The sequence below is a fragment of the Stenella coeruleoalba genome, assembly GCF_951394435.1.
Source record: "Stenella coeruleoalba genome assembly, chromosome: X".
Classification (NCBI taxonomy): domain Eukaryota; kingdom Metazoa; phylum Chordata; class Mammalia; order Artiodactyla; family Delphinidae; genus Stenella; species Stenella coeruleoalba.
In genome coordinates this window covers 70,182,468-70,198,822 of record NC_137152.1, presented here as the reverse complement: position 1 = coordinate 70,198,822, position 16,355 = coordinate 70,182,468, and positions in this window count along the sequence as shown.

Here is a 16,355-nt window from a genome sequence, read left to right as displayed (position 1 = left end):
TCTGCATCTGTTGAGATGATCATATGGTTTTTCTCCTTCAATTTGTTAATATGGTTTATCACATTGATTGATTTGCGCATATCGAAGAATGCTTGCATTCCTGGAATAAACCCCACTAGATCATGTTGTATGATCCTTTCAGTGGGTTGTTGGATTCTGTTTGCTAGTATTTGTTGAGGATTTTTGCATCTATGTTCATCAGTGATATTGGTCTGTAGTTTTCTTTCTTTGTGACATCCTTGTCTGGTTTTTGTATCACGGTGATGGTGGCCTCATAAAAGGAATTTGGGAGTGTTCCTCCCTCTGCTGTATTTTGGAAGAGTTTGAGAAGGATAGGTGTTAACTCTTCACTAAACGTTTGATAGAATTAGCCTGTGAAGCCATCTGGTCCTGTGCCTTTGTTTGTTGGAAGATTTTTAATCACAGTTTCAATTTCAGTGCTTGTGATTGGTCTGTTCATATTTTCTATTTCTTCCTGATTTAGTCTTGGCAAGTGGTGCATTTCTAAGAATTTGTCCATTTCTTCCAGGTTGTCCATTTTATTGGCATAGAGTTGCTTGTAGTAATCTCTCATCATCGTTTGTATTTCTGCAGTGTCAGCTGTTACTTCTCCTTTTTCATTTCTAATTCTATTGATTTGAGTCTTCTCCCTTTTTTTCTTGATGAGTCTGGCTAATGGTTTATCTATTTTGTTTATCTTCTCAAAGAACCAGCTTTTAGTTTTATTAATCTTTGCTATTGTTTCCTTCATTTCTTTTTCATTTATTTCTGATCTGATTATTACGATTTCTCTCCTTCTGCTAACTTTGGGGTTTTTTTGTTTTTCTTTCTCTAATTGCTTTAGGTGCAAGATTAGGTTGTTTATTCGAGATGTTTCCGGTTTCTTAAGGTGGGCTTATATTGCTATAAAGTTCCCACTTAGAACTGCTTTTGCTGCATCCCATAGGTTTTGGGCCGTCGTGTCTCCATTATCATTTGTTTCTAAGTATTTTTTTTATTTCCTCTTTGATTTCTTCAGTGATCACTTCGTTATTATGTAGTGTATTGTTTAACCTCCATGTGTTTTTATTTTTTACAGATCTTTTCCTGTAATTGATATCTAGTCTCATGGTGTTGTGGTCGGACAGGATAATTGATACAATATCAATTTTCTTAAATTTACCAGGGCTTGATTTGTGACCCAAGATATGATGTATCCTGGAGAATGTTCCATGAGCACTTGAAAAAAATGTGTATTCTGTTGTTCTTGGATGGAGTGTCCTATAAATATCAATTAAGTCCATCTTGTTTAATGTATCATTTAGAGCTTGTGTTTCCTTATTTATTTTCATTTTGGATGATCTGTCCATTGGTGAAAGTGGGGTGTTAAAGTCCCCTACTATGAATGTGTTACTGTCGATTTCCTCTCTTATGGCTGTTAGTGTTTGCCTTATGTATTGAGGTGCTCCTATGTTGGGTGCATAAATATTTACAATTGTTATATCTACTTCTTGGATTGATCCCTTGATCATTATGTAGTGTCCTTCTTTGTCTCTTCTAATAGTCTTTATTTTAAAGTCTATTTTGTCTGATATGAGAATTACTACTCCAGCTTTCTTTTGGTTTCCATTTGCATGGAATATCTTTTTCCATCCCCTTACTTTCAGTCTGTATGTGTCTCTAGGTCTGAAGTGGGTCTCTTGTAGACAGCACATATATGGGTCTTGTTTTTGTATCCATTCAGCCAATCTGTGTCTTTTGGTGGGAACATTTATTCCGTTTACATTTAAGGTAGTTGTCAACATTTATGTTCCTATTCCCATTTTCTAAATTGTTTTGGTTTCATTATTGTAGGTCTTTTCCTTCTCTTTTGTGTCTTGACTAGAGAAATTCCTTTAGCATTTTTTGTAAAGCTGATTTGGTGGTGCTGAACTCTCTCAGCTTTTGCTTGTCTATAAAGGTTTTACTTTCTCAATCAAATCTGAATGAGATCCTTGCTGGGTAGAGTAATCTTGCTTGCAGGTTTTTCTCCTTCATCACTTTCAGTATGTCCTTCCACTCCCTTCTGGCTTGCAGAGTTTCTGCTGAGAGATCAGCTGCTAACTTTATGGGGGATTCCCTTGTGTGTTATTTGTTGTTTTTCCCTTGTTGCTTTTAATATGCTTTCTTTGTATTTAAGTTTTGACAGTTTCATTAATATGTGTCTTGTCACAGTTCTCCTTGGATTAATCCTATATGGGACTCTCTGTGCTTCCTGGACTTGATTAACTATTTCTTTTCCCATATTAGGGACGTTTTCCACTCTAATCTCTTCAAATATTTTCTCAGTCCCTTTCTTTTCCTCTTCTTCTTCTGGAACCCCTATAATTCCAATGTTGGCATGTCTTATGTTGTCCCAGAGGTCTCTGACACTGTCCTCAGTTCTTTTCATTCTTTTTTTCTTTATTCTGCTCTGCAGTAGTTATTTCCACTATTTTATCTTCCAGGTCACGTATCTGTTCTTCTGCCTCAGTTATTCTGCTATTGATCCCTTCTAGAGTATTGTTCATTTCATTTATTGTGCTGTTCATCATTGTTTGTTTCGTCTTTAGTTCTTTTAAGTCCTTGTTATATGTTTCTTGCATTTTATCTATTCTATTTCCAAGATTTTGGATCATCTTTACTATCATTATGTTGAATTCTTTTTCAGGTAGACTGCCTATTTCCTTTTCATTTGTTAGGTCTGGTGCACTTTTATCTTGCTTCTTCATCTGTTGTGTGTTTTTCTGTCTTCTCATTTTGCTTATCTTACTGTGTTTGCGGTCTCCTTTTTGCAGGCTGCAGGTTCGTAGTTCCCATTGTTTTTAATGTCTGTCCCCATTGGCTAAGGTTGGTTCAGTGGGTTGTGTAGGCTTCCTAGTGGAGGGGACTAGTGCCTGTGTTCTGGTGGATGAGGCTGGATCTTGTCTTTCTAGTGGGCAGGTCCATGTCTGGTGGTGTGTTTTGGGGTGTTTGTGGACTTATTATGATTTTAGGCAGCCTCTCTGCTAATGGGTGGGGTTGTGTTCCTGTTTTGCTAGTTGTTTGGCATAGGGTGTCCAGCACTGTAGGTTGCTGGTCGTTGAGTGAAGCTGGGTGCTGGTGTTGAGTTGCAGATCTCTAGGAGTTTTTTGCCATTTGATGTTATGTGGAGCTGGGAGGTCTCTTGTTGATCAATGTCCTGAAGTTGGCTCTCCCACCTCAGAGAGCCCAAACTCTTGCATCTTCCCTGAGAAAGGCACTAACATCGTTAACTTGAGATGTCTGGGGTTTTTTCTGATTACCAGTAATCTTTTGATGTTCGACTACATGTGATTTTTTTGTTGTTTTGTTGTTTTGTTTGTTTGTTTTCAGAAACAACTCGCTCCTCCCTTACTTCTTTGGAACAGTCCCTCAGAGCTATCCGAGAGGCTGTCTTTCCAGGCTATAGTCCTCAGTAATATCCTTGAATAAAACATAATTCTCAACTTTTAGGATGTACATTCTTTTCAGTTGACACATTTAAATTTTAGGATTATTTGCTCTAGTTCTGGAAAAAATATCATGGGAATTTGGTAGGGATTGCATTAATTCTGTAGATTGATTTGGATAATATGGACATTTTAACAATATTAATTCTTCTAATCTAATACATGGAATATCTTTCCATTTCTTTGTACCATTTTCAAATTCCTTCAACAATGTTTAATAGTTTTCACAGTATAGTTCTTCCACTTCCTTTGTTAATTTTATTCCTAGGTATTTTATTCCTTTTGATGAAATTTTAGACAGGATTATTTTCTCATACTTATAGTTCATTATTAGTGTATAAAAATGCAATAGATTTCTGTATATTAATCTTGTTTCCTGCAACTGTACCGAATTCATTTATTAGTTCTAATAGTTTTTTGGTGGGGACTTCAGGGTTTTGTATATATAGTATCATGCCATGTGTAAAGAGTGACAGTTTTACTTCTTCCCCAAGGGAATGGTTTCCTTCTTGCCTAACTCAGGGCATTGACAGTAATGGTGACATAGTTTTTTTTTTTTTTTTTTTTGCGGTATGCGGGCAGACCTCTCACTGTTGTGGCCTCCCCCGTTGCGGAGCACAGGCTCCCAACACGCAGACTCAGCGGCCATGGCTCATGGGCCCAGCCACTCCATGGCATGTGGGATCTTCCCAGACTGGGGCACGAACCCGTGTCCCCTGCATCGGCAGGCGGACTCTCAACCAGTGGGCCACCAGGGAAGCCCATGGTGACATAGTTTGAGTGTCAGATTGGAGGCCAATGAAAGCAGATGGTGTAGGCTTAAAAATATTCTTAATTTTTTTGGATTGTAAATTATTAGTGTGTAGATATGCAACTGATTTGTGTGTGTTGATTTTGTATCCTTCAACTTTGCTGAATATTTATTAATTCTAACAGTTTTTTGGGTAATCTTTAAGTTTTCTACTTATAAGATCATATTGTATGTGAACAGAAATGATTTTATTTATTCCTTTCCAATCTGGATGCTTTTTATTTCTTATAAAATTACTCCAACTAGGACTGGTAGTACTGAGTTGAATAGAAGTGGTGAAACAATATCCATGTTTTGCTGAAAACTGAGGGTTTGAAAAAATATTCACCTCTCCCAGTCTTCACAGACTGGCTCTGTGCAGGGGAACACCTCCTCTAATCCACCTGTCATGAAGGCTGAAGGTCTTCTCAGGCCTTTTCTGAAGATGCATCTCCCATAAGTATATGTGTGCTTTTTTTTCCTTCTTTTATAATGCTCCCAAATACATGCCTATTTTTAAATGTCTTAATTTACTGAGGAGTCTCACCCCTGCTTCTTCTCAGAGTCATAGATGTTCTATTGTTTTCATCTGTCTGTTAATTTCATCCTCCCAGGCACTCACACATCTGAAATCCCCTTGAAGCTCTCTTGCATTGAGGCCCCCATCAATTGCTTTTATTCACCTTCAACCTGATACCCAAACTATGCCACCATTCCTGTCAGTGCCCTGAGTAAGGCAAGACAGAAACCATTCCCTTGCACAGCTCCCAGACAAGCCAGAATATAGCAAGTTATATTCTATGTCCTGAGTGAAGAACCAGGAATTGGGACTGTGCCATGCTGTGTAGCTCTGGAGATGTTTGGGGCAAAGGAGATCAAACACTTCATGAAATTTTCTACTGTTTTGAGTGTGTCTTTTTCTTGTTTAGGCTTTGGTTGCTGCAGCTTATTAAACTATTTCTAGAGATACCACATAGCTACTTTTGTCTATATGTTGTTGTTTATTTGGTATTTTCATGGGGAAATAGGGACTGAAGCTTCCTAGTCTGCCATCTTGCTGGTGTCAATCTCCTAAATTAACTTTTAATTCTCAAACTACAGTGGTTTGGGCTCCCATCCATGTGATAACAGTACCAACTCCCTTATTTCCTTGTATCAGTTTATTTCTGAATCTTCAAAGATGACCTTACATGTGCCCCCCAAACCAACATCTTAGTTAAAGACACCATATGGCATTTGTCTCCACACTGATTCCTCCTCTTCTCTAGTTGCCACTTGTTTTTGAAACTCACTGTTGCCACTGCTGAGAATGCCTAACATTCTGTGCAAACGATGGGTATCTCAATATTCATAAATTTTCTCCTGCTATGACAATGTCAGACTAAATGGCATCTCCATACCTAGCCCCTGCATACAGCTCTGAGCTAACCCTTATATCTGGGTTGGCAAGCAGCTCTGTTTATGCCGGCAGTATCCCAAAGTCTCCTTTGATTTTTTTCTATAAGCTTTTGACCCTGATCTCTTTAACCACAGTGAGTCAAACCCCATCTGTCTTATGGAGGTGCTCCATTCAGGGTGTTACCTGAATACCACAAATTGGGTAGCTTTTAAGGAATAGGATTTTATTTCTTACAGTTTTTAAGGCTGGGGAGTCTGAGATCAGGGTGCCAGCATGCCACCAGACCTCTTTTAGGTCACAGACTTCCTGTATCCTCATGTGGAGGAAGGAGGCAAGGGGTCTCTCTGGCTTCTTTTTTTATAAGTTCATTTATCACATTTATGAGGATTCTGCTCTCTTGACCTAATAATCTCCCAAAGGCGTCACATACCAATACCATCATATTGGGCATTTCAGTTTCAACAAATGAATTTTGGGGGAACAAAAACATAGAACCATCCAAAATACTGAGTTTGGAATACCCACCTTTTCAATGCATTCACTCTTTTCCTTACAGCCCAGCCCATGTTCTACAAGTGAAAAATCTCCTTCCACTCCCAGCTATAAAAATTATTTTATAAGTGGAGTACTATAGATTTTCATGTAATTTAGGTAAGTTATATGTTCTATACTAATTTTGCCTAGGTCCATATGAATCATCCAAAAATGCCCTGATGCAATCAGAAGAGGCTCTACTGTTCCCAAAAGAGGACAGATATTAGTGTGACTTGGTAATATTTTGAGATATTAACTTATTACTTTTTCTCATTCTGTTTCCTTTCTCTTCTCCTAATACACGAAAGCAACTTGGTTTTCATTGTCTTAGGGGAAATAGGTGGCAGGTAGGAAAACAGATACAGCTTAAAATTCTTTCTGACCTTGGGATTGTCAAATCTTAAATCCTTAGAGGAAAGGGATGTACAGTCAGATATAGAATATCTTTAAGAAATAAGAAAAGAGAGAACTTTCTACCAGATAGGAAAATTACACTCCATGGTGGGAAAAAAAGCAGATATTCAAGAGAAGTTTGTGAGATCCAAAAGCAGAGATGGTCTGTGTACTTGCAAATGACACCACCTTAGTGACAAAAATTAAGAGAAGAATGACTGAGTAGTGCATCACAGAGAACTGAACAACTCACATCCTTAGTGGATTCAGGGGTGTCATGTAGGGCATAGAAGTAGCAAAAAGCCCAGTCATGAGGAGACCATGCAAGTGGATACCCTTACTCCTTCAGCCAGAGGGGAGAATACTGAATTAACTTTTTGTTTTGCATTTTTTGTACTGGTTTCTTGACAGCCTGGTAGAATGGAAGTTTGGATTCAGAAGTTTGTTGAGTTATAACAAAAAAAGAAAGCTATCTTTTCAACCTGAGTTTGCATTTTAAGATTTATACCCACTAAGTAAATATTCAACTATGTGACTTGGGACAAGTGTTAAAAACAGAAAGTATTGCCAATATGTCTAACTTATCTAAAGAATAAGACATGCAACAAACTTATGAATTATACCATTCCTTTTAGGAAAGTACAGAAAGGATAAAGTAGAGGAATGAAGTCAACAAGGTGTCAAAATAGGAGGTCCCGAGCATTTATTTCCCCACAGAATCACCATTTGGCAATTATCCACAGACAAAAGAACAATTGTGGGAGCTTCAAGATCTGGGTAGGAGTTTGTGACAGCTCAGTAGAGCCCAAGGCCAAGGAGAATGCTTTGATAAGGTGGGCCTGTGCCCCAGGGAGGTGGTCCACCAACCACAGACCCAACTGCAGACATAGAATCAGCCCCATCCCATGTGGACTTAGCTCCAGCCCTACTTGTCCATGGTCACAGAGGCAGTCCTATCTTCCCGGGGTACCCAGCAGAAACCATGTCCACATATATCCCTGTAATAGGCCTGCTGATTACAGACCTGACTGCAGACATAGATGAAGCCCCATGACCCAGATCCAACCCCACTTGACTGCAGTCCCAGAGGCAGTCCTGCCTGCCTGGGGACCTGGCAGGAGCCATGCCTACCTATAACCCAGGTAACAGGCCAGCTGGCTGCATACTTGTCTGTGGAACTGGAATCAACTCCATGATCTGACTCCATCGCCACTGAAACATGAACTCACAGCAGTTCTGTCTGCTGGGGACCTTGCAAGAGGCAAACCTACCTATGACTCTGATAGCAGGCCTGCTAACTGGACCCAGAAGCATCCCCACTGTCTACAGACCTGTCTTCATCCCTGCTTGCCTGTGGTCTTGGAGGCAACCCTGTCCACTCATTCACCCTGTTCCAGACCTGCTGGCAAACATGCCTTCAGCCCTGCCCACCTATGACCTGATGCCCCCACTTAAGGATGCTGGCAGTAAGCCCACCTTGGGAAACCACCAACAGGATCATCCACAGATCCTGTCTGCTAACAATACCATACTCTCTGACTAGGCTGAATGGTGAAGGTCTTTACCTTCTGAAGCCAGTCTGTAAAATGTAAATGACTGGAAAACTGCTCCTCCAAATGCACAGACCAAACCCAAGGCTACAAGGATCACAAAGAATCAGGCAACCACCAAAAGAAACTAATAAAGCTCCAGTAATTGACTCTAAAGAAATAGAGATCCATAAATTACTTCACAAAGAATTCAAAATAATCGTCTGAAAGAAGCTCAATGAGCTACAAGAGAACACAGATAGACAACTAAACAAAATCAGGAAAACAACATATGAACAAAAAAAAAGTTCAGTGAAGAAATAGAAACCATAAAAAAGAATAAAATAGAAGTCTTCAAGCTGAAGAATGCAACAACTGATCTGAAAAATTTAATAGAGAACTTCAACAGCAGAATCAAACAAAAGAAAGAATCAACAAACTCAAAGAAAGTTCATCTGAAAATAACCATTAGACGAAAAAAGAAGAAATGGAGAATACCCACAGTTCTTATGGACATCTTTAAATATTAGTATATGTATTACAGTATTTTAAAAGGAGAAGAGAGAGAAATGGGCGAAAAATTATTTGAATAAATAATGGCTGAAAACTCCACAAATCTAGGATCTGAAATGGACATCCAGATTCATGAAGCTCAGAGGATCTCAAGTAAGATGAATCAAGAGAAATCCACACTGGGTACATTATAATTAAACTGTCAAAAGTCAAAGACAAAGAGGATTTTGAAAGCAGCAAGAAAGAAGTGACACTTCATGTATAAGGGAGCCTCCATAAGACTATCAGTGGATTTCTTAAAAACAAACACATAGACCAATGGAATAGAATCAACAGCCCAGAAATAAACACATGCATATATGGTCAACTAATATTTGAAAAGGGAGCCAAGAATATTCAATGTATAGAAGACATTCTCTTCGATAAATAGTGCTGGGAAAATTGGATATTCACATGTAAAAGAATGAAAATTGTACCCTGCCTTATACCACTTACAAAAGTTAACTCAAAATGAATTAAAGACTTAAATTTAAGACCTGAAACCATAAAAGTCTTAGAAGAAAACACAGGGAAAAAACACCTTGACATTAGTCTTGGCAATGATTTTTGGGATATGACACCTAAGCACAAGGAACAAAAGCAAAAATCAAGTGGTATTACATAAAACTACAAAGCTTCTGCACAGCAAAGACATGATGAAAAATGAAAAGGCAACCTAGAGAATGGGAGAAACATTTGCAAACCATCTATCTGAGAAATGGTTAATATCTAAAATATATAAGGAAATCCAACTAAATAGCAAAAATACAAAACAGAGAAACAAACAAAAAATTGATGAGGAAATGGGCCAAAACCTGAATAGACCTTTCTCCAAAGAAGGCAAACAAACAGCCAACAGGTATATGAAAATGTGCTCAATATCACTAATCATCAGGGAAATGCAAATCAAAACCACAATGAGATATCAATTCACATCTGTTAGAATAGATATTATATAAAAACACAAAACAAAACAAAAGACAAGTGTTGGCAACAATGTGAAGGAAATGGAACCCTTTTTGTATGCTACTGGTAGGAATGTAAATTGGTGCAGCCATTATGGAAAACAATATGAGTTTCCTCAAAAAAAATATAGAATTTCCATTTGATCCAGCGATCCTACTCTTGGTATATATCCAAAGTAATTGAAATCTGGATCTCAAGGAGATATCTAGACTTCCATTTTCATTGCAGCATTATTCATAATAGCCAAGATACAGAAACAACCTAGATGTCCATGGATGGATGAGTGGATAAAGAAAATACAGCATATACAAGCAATGGAATATTATTCAGCCTTTAAAAAGAGGGAAATCCTGACATTTGCGACGACATGCATGGGCCTGGAGGACAATATATTAAGAGAAATAAGCCAGACAAAGACAAATACTGTATGATCTCATTATAATATGGTATCTCAAATGGCCAAACACATAGAAGCAGAGAGTAGAATGTGGTTCCCAGGGACTAGGGGCTGGAGGAAATGGAGAGGTGTTGTTCAAAGGGTACAAAGTTTCAGTTATGCAAGTTAAATAAGTTCTGGAGATCTGGTATACAGCGTAGGGTCTGTGATTAGCAATATTGTATTGTGTACTTGAAAATTTGCTAAAAATGTAGATCTTAGATTATGTGCTTTTAGCACAAAAGGAAACAGAATAAAGCAAAACAAAATAAAGGGAGCAGGAAGAAACTTTTGGAGGTGATGGGTAAGTTTGTAGCATCAGTTGTCATGATGGTTTCATGGATGTATAATTATGTCCAAACACATCAAGCTGTATGCAGTAAAAGTCTACAGCTCTTTGTATGTCAATCATACCTTAATTTTAAAAAGGTACCTGTTTTGAAAGTTATATTAGATAATATATGTAAAGAATTTAGCACAGAGTTCAGCACATAATAAATACTTAAATATTAGTTATTAAAAAAAAAACATGGGTAACCTGTGAATCCCTACTAACTACTTCACTCACCATATGTAGCCTCCAGAAAAGAAGGTCCCTACCAGGTCAAGGATAATGTAGGGGAATCGATTTTCCTTTTACAACTTTCCTGTGTTTTTCTAATGTAATTCTGGTTATACCTGGATCATTAAGGCCTCAATGTAGATAAATAACAATTATTGCAAATACGTTGATCTACACACCACTGGAGAAGTGTGGAAAATAGTAGTACACACCCATGTTCAGTCCCCACCTCCTTACTGAATAAACATGAAGACCACTCTCCCTTAATCCTCTCCAGCTAATGGATGCCATGAGACTGGTTCTATTTAATGAAATGTTAGTGTGTGTCTCTTCTGGGCTGAGGAATTTAAAAGTCACTATGCTACTCCACACTGTCTTCTGTGTTAGTGGTCTTGAGGTCACGTGTTGGGATGTTAGTGTCACAAGATGTAGAGAACCCAAATATACAAGACAAAAGAAACTCCATTCCCATCTTCAACCCATGCTACCATCCCCCAACTGTGCAGACGCGCAAGCACACACACACATACACACACACACACACACACACTAAACGTGCATCAGGATTTGCATGAATGATAAATAAACATCTGATATGCTAATCCAGGAAGATTTTGAGTTTTCTTTGTTAAGACAGCCTTGTTTGACCTATTCTGATGACTGTAAATATTGTTACAATTTTGTTTTCCAATGGCTGATGAACCATATTCTATGAATTCCTTGGACATAGTATCCTTTTTGTACAGAGCATCTTTACGATGCCATATAGTAAATTTAAAGCTTCCATAGTCAGCAATAATATGTGAGCAATCCTAGGATTTGCTAAGTAATTCATGAGCCTCATTCTGTACTTCTTCACAGTCACTTTTAGATAATAAATCTCTTCCAGAGAGATAATTATGACATTCATATATCACATTTATGTGCTTTGGATTCAAATAAATCTGGCCCTGCTACTTAGTAGCTGTGTGGGTTAAGGCAAGTCACTTAACCTCTCTGAGGTTCAATTGTCTCATTTGACAAATGTAACTAAAACAAATCTATCTAGGGATGCTGTGAGGATAAAATGAGGTAATACATGAAAATCATTTAACATGATACCTAGTAAATATGCATACTATAATTTAACTGTTAGCTCATTATAGAAAGGGATTTTCAGCACTGATGTATGTAGCAGAGGCATTTGAAGAACTTAAAATGCTTTTCATGTTGGCCCCAAATCTGACCCACCCTAACATAGTGATAGGAGCATTATTATTCCAAGAGTCAATTAGTGCAGATGACTCCATCCCATGTCTACTTTCATGGAAGGCAGTCCAAACCAAGGAAAAGTATTATATCTGGGAACAATGGATGGTTAAGTATCTCAGGATTAGCAATGATGAGTAACCGTAGCCAGCTCTAAACCTGAAGGACAAGGGTAGGGTGTAGTTAGTGAAATCCAGAAAAAATATGTAGCTATAGGAGAGAGATGCCCAACGGAAGCTGTGGTTTTCTGTAAAACACATATACTGCCACAGTGCCATGGCAGAAAGAGAGCCGGGATAATAAATAACCTTTCTCTCCTCTTACTCTCTCCTACAATCTCCATCCAGTGCCTCTGGTTGAATAGTTCCCCAAATGAAAGTCAGAGCAAAGGTGCTGTGTTGATAGAATCCTTAGAAGTCAGCCTCCCAGGGCACAGAGAAGAGTGGAAAAGGGCACAAGTAGATCTAGAGGAGCAACCAGAGAATAAAGAGCAAATCTATTTGCTTACCCAAGGCCTGAGTTTCCAGAGAAGGTTGCACAGGAGGAAGGTGGCAGAGAGGCTGAAAGAAATTTTCTCAATCTAGAAAGGCTGCAGAAGTGTTTCTACCTGAACCTGCTCCATGGTGGAAGAAGGACAAAATTGGAAAGACCTCAGAAGAGATGGCTGAGGGTTGAACAGAGGGAGGATAGGAACTTCTAGGTCAGTGTAGAATATGATTTAGTTCTTTTAAATCATGACATATTTTAAGTTGTCATGAGTTCTTTTAAGTCATGACATCTGACTTTATGGAATAAGAATCATATTTACTAAACACATACTATTACTCTGTGTGATTTTCCAAATTGTAACAAAAGAAACCTAGTTATTTTGTGCTGGTAAAAGTTATAGGTTATCTTCCTAAATTCATCCTATATAGCAATGTTATAAGTTATCTTCCTATATAGTCCTTCCACTTATCTTCTTAAAAAAATGACTACTAGACATTTAAAACTGGCACCAATATATATCTGTTAACATTTTGCTATACTTGTTTCCTGTCTTTTTCTCTCCAAAAGTGCCAACCACTAACATAAATTTAGTGTATATCCTTTCAGTCAATTGTTTTGTACTTTTACATACACATATAATGATTTTTTAAAAAGGTTTGTGGAAGTGGAATTACATTATCTTAGCCCTTTTGAGAAACAACCTATCCTATCTGGTTCTTGAGTACGTTCCTCTCCAGTCTGACATACAGAAATCAGAAGAACATCTGAGTGCTTAGCTCTATAGTTCCCTCCAAATCTTCTGTATCAGGTGTATCAATTGTTCCACCAACAAGACCACCATGTAGGTACACAGGTAACTTATATCTTCATTTAGGGGGCCATGGGAACTCCTGGACAGTCTCCTACCATATTTATTGTCACAGGAAGCTCAGAGTTTATTTTTATCCACTTTACGCCTAGACCTACATACTACACAATGATATCTGATTTACAACTGATTAAGCATAATGCTGGAGCTTGCTATCTCCTTAGGATTTATCCTAGAAAATAAGGTATATATCCTATCTAAGGGGTCTATAACCCCTAGGTCTCAGCCGAAGAAGGTAAGGACATGGCCAATTCCCTCCTCCCCCAAATATATACTCATGTCTGTCTTGTTTCATCACCAATCCTCTGCTCAAGAATCTTTCCCTCCAAACTCATGGTATCTTTATCTACTTTTAGTGGGGAACCAGGAAAAATCCTGCTTCTAATTTAGCATAACTTTTTGGTAAATCTTTCTTTCTTATACCTAGATCAATGGTCTTTTGAATTTATAAAGTAAGATTTTATTCTTTACTCCTCATTGGGACTATAGTGTTGCAAAGTGCAGATGGTTACAGAATGAGAGTGAATTCCAAGAAGTAAAGAACATCTCAGATAATATGTAAATCATTACTCTGTTACACAAGCAGAATCATACAATATGTGACATTTTGTGTCTGACTTCTTTCACATATCATAATGCTTTCAAGGCTCATCCATATTTTAACACATATCAATAGTTTTTCCTTTTTGTGGCTGAATAGTATTCCATTGTATGGATATACCACATTTATATAATTATTCACCAGGTGATGGATATATTGTTTTTTCCCCCATGCTTGACTATTAAGAATAAATCTACTATGGACACCCAAGAACAGATTTTTTGTATGAACAGATGTTTTAATTTCTCTTAGAATGTGCCTAGGAGTGGTATTGTTATTGGTTATTGTTATAGGTATCTATATGGTAGATAACTCTATGTTTAACATTTTGAAGAATCATCAAATTATTTTCCAAAAAGACTGCATAATTTTACATTTTCACCAGAAATGTATGAAGGTTTCAGTACTCGCCATACCTGTTATACCCTGTCTTTTAAAATTTTAGCCATCCTAGTGGGTGTAAACTATTATCTTATGGTTTTGACTTGCATTTTCCTGATAGCTAATGATTTTGAGCTTGTTTTCATGTGCTTATTGGACATTTGTATATCTTCTTTGAAGAAATGTCTATTCAAATCCTTTGCTCATTTTAAAATTTGATTATATATCATTTTATTAATGAGTTATGTTTTTTTAATAAAATTCTGGATACAAGCCACTTACCAGGTATCAGATTTATCCCAGTCTGTGGGTTGTATTTTCACTTTTTTGATAGTGTCTTTTATAACACCAATGTTTTACATTTTGATGAAGTATAATTTATTTTTTTCTTTTATCACTGTGCTTTTGGTGTCATTTCTAAGAAAACATTATCTATCAGAGTTCATGCAAATTAACTCCTATATTTTGATCTAAGAGGGTTATAATGTCATGTCTTACATTTAGGTCTATGATCCATTTATTTTTATTTTTTTATTGTAGTAAAGTATACATGACATAAAATTTAACATTTAAACATTTTTTAAGTGTACAATGTAATGGCATTAAGTATATTTACATTGTTGTGTAACCATCACCACTATCCATTTCCGGAACTTTTTCATCATCCCAAACTGAAACTCTGTGCCCATTAAACATTAACTTCCTATAATCCCCTGCCCTAAACCCCTGGTAACCACTACTCTACTTTCTGTCTTTATGAATTCTATTATTTTAAATACTTCATGTAAGTTGAATCATACAGTATTTGTGTTTTTGTGAGTGGTTTATTTCACTTAGCATAACTCAAGTTTCATCCATGTTGTAACATGTCAGAATTTACTTCTTCTTTAAGGCTGACTTGTTATTTTTGCATTTATATTCATCAGGGATATCAGTCAGTATTTTTCTTTTCTTGTCATGTTCTTATCTAGCTTTGGTATCAGGGTAATGCTGGCCTTGTAAAATGAGTTTGGGAGTACTTCCTCCTCCTTGCTGGAGTCCTTGAGTGCCTTGGTGCTGGAGTGGGTTGTGAAAGCCTGGGACACGCTGGTCAGCTTGGCAATGGGCCTTGCTGGATTCCCCCTGGAGTCTGTGTCACAGGCATTGATTGGGAGCCTGAGGCCACAAAAGCCACCCAGGTCAGTAGGAGCCAGCCAGTGCTGGAATGTACTGGGAAACTGCTGGAGCTTGATGGAAGTCTGTTGTCACAAGGGCTACCTGATGCCATAGGAGACAGCTGGTGCTGGCGTAAGCTGGGAGTCTGCATTCATGGGAGCTTGTCAGGAACCTGGTTCCAGCTGAGTCAGCTGGCACCTTGCTGGGCTGTGATCCTGGGACCACTGGAGATACCTAAGACTGTGGGAGCCAGTAGGCACCAGAGTGGATTGAGGGCCTTGGTTCATGGAAGCATTCTAGGAGCCTGGATATAAGGAAGCTGCCTGGAGAGGAAGAATCACCTGTGGCCACTGGCCAACTGGGACTGCTGAAACTGGCCAGTTCCTTGGTGGGGAACTGAGTTTGCAGGGGCCCTCTAATAACATGGAGCCAAGGAAGCTGCCTGAAGTCATGGATGTTGTCTGCGACTGCTGGAGTAGCAGGCACCAATGTGAGATGGGAACTTGACTTCCTGGAAATCTGCTGGAATCCTGGTGCTGTGGAAGCCACCTGAGGCCACTAGAGTCAGCAGCTGCCTGGGACCACTAGAGTCAGCAGATGTCAGATGAACTGGGAGCCTACTGGAAGCCTGGTACCACAGATGCTACCCAGTGCCTTGGGACCCACCTGGGGTCACAGGAGCTGCCAGGTGCCAGGGTTAGATGGGGAGACCTGTATTCACAGGAGCCCACTTTGTGCCTGGTACCATAAATGCTACCTGGTGCCACTAGAGCTAGCAGGTGCCAGGGTGAGCTGGGGCCTGGCTTCCTCAGAGCCCACAGGGAGCCTGGAATCACAGGAGCCACCAAGGGTCACAGGAGCAGCTTGGAGCCCCCAGAGCTGTCAGGTGCATGGGTGTGATGGGGGCCTGGGTTCCCAGGAGCCTGTTGGGAGCCATCCTATAGAAACCACCTGGAACTGTGAGAGGTGCCTGGGACCACTGGAG